The 6578-nt window shown below is 49.7% G+C and overlaps 1 long non-coding RNA gene across 1 annotated transcript; it reads left to right on the forward strand.

Moving 5' to 3' along the window:
• Nucleotides 1-401: 401 nt before the first annotated feature.
• LOC148758943 (uncharacterized) lies at nucleotides 402-4163 on the forward strand. The gene is made up of 2 exons (XR_016019855.1): nucleotides 402-2678; nucleotides 4009-4163. It is a non-coding gene; the product is annotated as an uncharacterized LOC148758943 (long non-coding RNA).
• Nucleotides 4164-6578: the final 2415 nt, after the last annotated feature.

A 6578-nucleotide genomic window follows, 5' to 3' on the forward strand; every position in this document is an offset into this window, starting at 1 on the left:
GGAATTGGTGGACAGGGATTAGGTGGTCTCTTTTCTATGATTTGTCAGCCACAGCATGACCACGTCTCATACACACAGCCAAAGAGGTTGACTGCTCTCAGCAGCATTGCACTCTCCCCTCCCCCGTCTCCCCAGTGGGTTGTTGTGCTGACTCAACTAACACAACCCCCATCTGGACACAGTCCAAACGCCAGATGTGCCACCGATTAGTGTTGGTCTGGGGAATATTTCCATGACTGAAAGGTCAGTATTGGCTGGAAGTGCCCAGAGTGGGTGTCTGCTTCCCACTCATGTCAGCTGCAAGAGCTGAACCTTCCATTATCTCACTGGCCAAGGAACTTAGCTGGGGCAGTGTGGGGGTGGGGGCTGGACAAGTTCAGGAGGGCCATGTTTTACTTGCTTTCCTTTGCTCTCTACTGGAGGACAGAGTGTGATTTTTCCCTTGGAAGAGACTCCAGGGGTGTGCAAAGAGGGAAGTCCTTCCTGCTGGTGTATAACTGCAAACACTTTGTTCTCCTTCAGATCGCCAATGTGCTCATGTCTCTTCTGATTTTCTTATGGCGGCCGTCACCTCCACTATGGAAAGAAAAATGAATAATAATGTTGTGATGGGCTGGGCTGTCATGTTTTACCCTATTTACAGGTCACTTTAAGTATGGCTTCTACACTTCAGACGGGCTTTCATGTTTAATTTCACTCGTGTAGGGCTATGCTAGGCTTTCCTCTAGGTAGCAATGAAAATTAAACACAATTGAGTTTGATGTGTACCTTATTGATTCCAGACCCATTTCAGTAGACTGTGACACTTCAGCGACCTGCAAATTCTACACATTAGAGTTCATATTTTATACAAATGCAATACATCCAAGACATGGACTCAAGTTTCTACCAGCAATATCCAGCTCCTAACAAAAGACACAGGCCATGTCAGAAGATGATAACTACTAATGAAGATGCATTATAGATGATATTGATGGTCATCCTCTAGGCAAAAAAAAGGATTCATGAATTATTTCATGGAAATCACACCAAAGAGGGACTAATAATTCCCTCTCTTCCACATTGTCCTTTCGGTTCTCCGTAGGCCCCTTCTTGTTCCAAGTCACCACAATTTCATTTCAAAAGGATGAAGTAGGAGAAGGGAGAGGTTGTGTGTTAATCTGGCTTGGGAACTAACAAGTAATGAAAATTGCTCAGCACCTTTGATTGATTACGTCCCGTCAAAGAAGAGTGTGTGAGTATAAAGGTGAAATGTATTCTTCTGTGGCCCGTGGTTCCTCTGGCAGAGGCATCCGTAGAGGAGACCACGTGAGCAAAGGGAACAATTGGTCATAGGGCAAGGCAGGGTGGGTGGGTTCTGACCAGTCACTACTTTCAGGGTATTGTGTCAATCATTTCTACTTTGCAACTGAGCTGGGAATTAGAGGCTTTATTCAGCCTAAAGTGGGAGAAAGGGAATTTTTACTAGAGGGCATGGCCTTCTGAGGCAAGGGCAGAATGTATCGTCTGCCAGCTGGGGCAGGGAACAGAGGTGAGTCAGAACAGCTTGTGGAGAGTGATATTCCCCTCTGGGGTCACAGGGCCACTTGTAAAATGATGCCTAGATGTTGGTCTACAGCCGAGGTTCTCAACTTTGGCTGCACATTAGAATCACCTGGGGGGAGATTTTACAATCCCGATGTCCAGGCCCCACCTCAGACCAATTACATCAGAGTCTCTGGAGTGGGACCCAGGCCAGGTAGTTGTCATGGCTCCCAAGGTGATTCCAGGGTACATCCAGGCTTGAGGCCGCTGATCTAGGACCTTGCTAAAATCAAAGTGTGGCCTGAGGATGAGCAGCATCAATTCCCTTAGGACGTGTTAGACACGCCACATCTCAGGCCCCACCCCAGACCTACTGAGTCAGCACCTGCGTTTTAGCAAGGTCCCCTGGAAATTTGAAGTTGGCTCAACTGTGAGGAGCTGTAGTTCTCAAACTTCGCTGCACATTAAAATCACTTAGGAGCTTTTACAAATCCCAATGCCCAGACTTCACCTTGTACCAATTAAATCAGAATTTCTGAGGATGGGATGCAAACATCAGTATTTTTTTTTTTTTAATTGGTTCTCAGGTGATTTCGATGTGCACGGGTTCTCAACCCTGGCTACATATGAGCATCTCCTGGGGAGCTTTTACATGCCCTACTCTCAGAAATTTTGATTTAATTGGTCTGGGATAGGCAGCAAAAAGCTTCCTAGGTGATTCCAACATACAGCCAGTGAGAACCTCTTTCCAGAATGTTGGTCTAACTTCACGAAAGGAACAGTCAGCTTAAAACCCTTGCTACAAGTCAATGGATCCAAGAACAGCTAAAGGAAAAGAAAGACCAGACCATGTCTAGACTTATCTGGTCTCAGGGCTCTTTGATATTTGATCTCCTTACATGTGACAACTACTATACTTTTTTTATGAATTCAAATATTTGTGTGCCCCTTTACTTTTCTAATAAAGTTCCTTTGGAAAATTCAACCTCAGTTCAGCCGAAATCAGCAAAAGCATTGGTCTACACCTGGGCTACAGAAGCCGGAAGCTGCTGAGGGATCAAGTGAGATGGAGGCAAGAGAGGTCAAGTTGGAGAACTTGGACGAGCTGGGGCTGAGATGAAGAATGAAGAAAGACCCTAGGGGACAAAAAGGAGGTGAGCTGATTGTGATGTTTTGGTCTCCCTTACCTCATGGCACTCTCTCATATTGCCGACATGACTGTAGAGTCAGGGAGTGCTATGGTAGGGTTAGCTGGATTTAGCACGTAAGAACATAGGGCGCCCTGTTAAATTTGACTGCTAGATAACCAATGAATTATTTTTAATATAAGAATGTCCCATGCAATATTTGGGACATATTATACTACACAGCTGTTGTTTCTCTGAAATTCAATTTTAACTAGGTATTCTGTTTTATCTGACAACCCTACTGTATAAACAACCCTAAATTCTCAGAGTAGGGCTTTCTCCAGGCCTTGAGTGGGGTCCTGACATCTGAGGTGAGGTCCGTGTGTGTGTGTGTGTGTGTGTGTGTGTGTGTGTGTGAACCCCGTCCCTAGGAGGTCCACCATCTTGGTTTCTACAGGGGTTGCTCAAAGCCCTCATTAACACTGTCAGGGGTATGTGGGGGTTGCCTATGAATAAAATCCTTGAACTTCACCTCTGCTGGCTCACCTGCGGTCCTTGGTGTTGAGGTGGTTCCTGGGAGTTTCTCAGAGGTACCCTCTTCTCCCACTGTTACTTGACCAATTTATCCTGAATATGCCCAAGAGAAAGGGGCCTGGAAGCCCTTGATGGGCTGGAGGCGACAGTGTTGAGCTGATGGTGACTCAGACACGTGTAGGGAAAGGGGGATACAAAGGAAAGCATGGTTCACAGTCGCAGCCGTGGCATGTCCCTGAAGCGGCTGTTCAGTGTCTGAGCCGGGGTGTCTGGCTTTCAGCAGAGGCTGCTCCACTGAAACATGTTCAGAGTCAAAAGTGCAGTTTCCTGTTCCATTCAGCTGCAAACAGCTCATCCCCTTCTGGCTTCAGAGTGTGTGGGGGCTTGAGGGAGGGAAAGGGAGGCAGAGAGTGGGAAGGAGTCAGCTGCCAGGAGGAGATACATACACATGAGAGATGTGCAGGATGACAGGTAGAGATGGAGAGAGGAGGGGGGAGAGAGGTAGAAGGGGAGGGGGAAAACAAAGGAAGGGAGGTGTGGGGGGAGGGGGAGGATAGAGAGAGGGGAGCAGAAGGGAGGGATAGAGGGAGAGTACCGATTAGTTAGCTGGGAATGTTCAGAGACGAGCAGGATGATCAGGAAGGGGACCTTTTGCTCATCCCCCATCCTGTCCTACTAAAGAGCTAAGCTGGTGCTAGCCTCTTCCCTGAAGCAGAGTTTCTCAACCACTTGGCCTCACGAAAAGCCCAAGAGGGCTTGTGCAGGCTGGAGAACAGGCAGGGCCAAGTTCTGAGGCCATGCTTGTTTTCTCTGTGTGCTCCAGGAGGTGCGTGCCCCTTTTGTGAGGACCATGTGCTGGTGGATCCTGTAGGCTTGGGAGAGGCTGGCGAGCTCGTGCTCACTCTCTTGGCAATCCTCCCCCCTCCCTGCTGACACCACTGTCTTCCCGCAATAATAAATTACTGCAGTTTAAATGAAGGTCACAGACTTGGGTTTGTGTTTTTTCTGGGATACAAGTCTCTCGAAATACCGGCTCTTCTCTGTCTCCTCTCTGTTTTTTTTCTCTCTGTCTCTCTCGCCTCTTTCCTGATGGCTGCAGTGTAGAAAGCTGGGATTTCCAGAACATCTTTCCCCACAGGCACCCTAGACCCAGTATGGGGAAGACTCTAAAGAGAAACCTCAGTAGCTGGTGGCAAATTAAAACGATAAATGGGCTTTTTGCCTCCCTGACCACTAAGTTGTGGGCAGGGGTAGTCAGAGTATCTATGGAAAATTGGGAGAGAAGCCGGGGAAGGGAGGGAAGGAGGAGGGAAGGAATAGTTTTAGAACAGGGCAGATTTTGCTGAGGGCTGAGGTAGGGTTCCAGGTGAACTGGGTGACTTGTAGATGGAGATGGGCCTGGGCCTTGCTGGCGTTTTGGGGTTTAGCGTATCACATGTTGACCAGGGCCTAGCCACTAGCTCCAGGCCTGTTCTCTGGAACCAGAGACACTTTCCTTGGAGATCGAGAGGCCTGGCCACTGGGAGAAGAGCTGGCCTGATTCTGTGGGCCAGCAGCTCACTCTGGAATCTAATTCAAAAACATAGCCTGTTGGAGAAGCATGTGTTGTGGACGGTCAGACAGTTTGACAGGTCCCGGGAGCCATGGAAGATGGGCTCAGGTGGCCTCTGAGTCCAGGCTCATATTCTTACCCCAGCCCTATGAAAGCCTTACTCATAGGGGACCCCTGGCTGGCACACATACCCTTTCAGCTGGGCCTAGCTGGCCAGATCCTGGCTGGCTCTTATCTGTCTACCTCTGACTGGGCCCAGACCTGGCCTGAGGACCCTGGGTCTCACATCAGTGTGGAAAGAGCCAGGGCCCAGGAGAGGTCCACGAGTGAATCTGTATGGGATTGTCATGTGCACAAGGAGCTGGGGGGTCTGAACCGCTGGGTAGTGTGCGTTTAGGGGGTCAAGGAGGGAGTGCTCAGAGGTGGCGGCATGGCTGTGATGACTGGGAAAGGACAAAGGGCTCAGCTCCTGATCAGCCCCTGCTCTCCATCATCTCTTGGCCCTTCTCCTCCACCCCTGGCATTTCTCATGTTCTGGGACAAAGTGTAAATTGGGCACTTGGATGAGCCGTTCCCTGGGAGCTGCCAATCTTCCAGGTCCAGCGCCGTCACAGGACTCGCCCGCTGGCCCCACATCGTCTCCTCCCACTTTGGCCCTCGCCCGAATCCCTACTGGTGCCTGATGTCAGGACGTCGCTGCTCGCTGAGGTCCTTTTCCCTTGTGCTAGTTCCAGGCACTGTTTGGAGCTGCCGAGGTGGGTCTGCGTGTGTGTGTGTACGTCTACACGTCCTCCTTGGACATTTGACTAATCATTTACTGGACCCGCGTGAGGCACAGTTTCCACAATCCTTTCCAACCCTGGACTTAGTGGTTGGAGAAAGTTCCCAAGTTATTAAACACGTCTGATTCTCCCCATTCGTCAGGGCCCCCAGCACGTGCTGCTGCTCCTTTGGGACATCTTCTCTCAGGAGTTTGCTCTTGTGTCCCCTGCCCCCCCCACCCGCCACCTGTCCCTGGACTCCTAGGGTCCAGAGAGTGTGCCTGGCAGTCATGAGCAGTTAGTCTGTTGCCTCCCAGAGCCCAGGCTTTGGAGTTAACCAGACCCAGGTTCAAATTCTGACTCTCTCACTTATGAGCCAATAACCTTGACCTAGTTAATTTCTCTGAGACTCAGTTTCCTGATCTGAAAAGGGGGATAATAATGGCTTCCTCTCAGATCACTGTGAGGATTGGCGAGCTCATGCCAGTGAAGCACCGGGCACAGGTCTGAGTTCCTGTTCTCTCCTCTCCTCTCCTCACAGTTGCTGGAACAGAGCACCCACAAAGTAGCAGTGACTGATTCATGATTATGGAGCCTGCAATTATTGGGCTGAAGTCCCTAAACAGGGTAACAGCTCTAAGCAAACCCATTAATTAGGGGCCTGTTTGCAGTTCTTTTGTGCTGGCTTGTCATGTGTTAGCTCAGGGAGGACCCCAGACCCCCCACCCCCAGAGGTCATTCTGGGAAAATAATGACCAGGGGGAGGCTCCAGCCTGAGGTGTGCAATTCCCACCTATTTGTGACCTTCACGCCCACCCTCCCCTCCCTACCCCAGAGCTGGTGTAATAAACAAGTTACCAGGTGACAAACACAGCCCTCATAAAGAGGGCCACTGGCCTTAGGACAGCAGTAAGCCTGAGCTAATGACCTTTGCCAGGGAGCGGGGACTCCCCCAAGGAGCAGGAGAATGGTGGTGACCTTTTGGGCCAGCAGCTAGTTTTTGAGAAAAACGAAGTCAAGATTTTTCTTTTTAAAAAAGGAAGAAGAAATGCCAATATACAGCACTATGGAAATCATGTT

Source organism: Rhinolophus sinicus, chromosome 2, assembly GCF_057876585.1.
Source record: "Rhinolophus sinicus isolate RSI-liver-muscle chromosome 2, RSI-T2T, whole genome shotgun sequence".
NCBI lineage: Eukaryota > Metazoa > Chordata > Mammalia > Chiroptera > Rhinolophidae > Rhinolophus > Rhinolophus sinicus.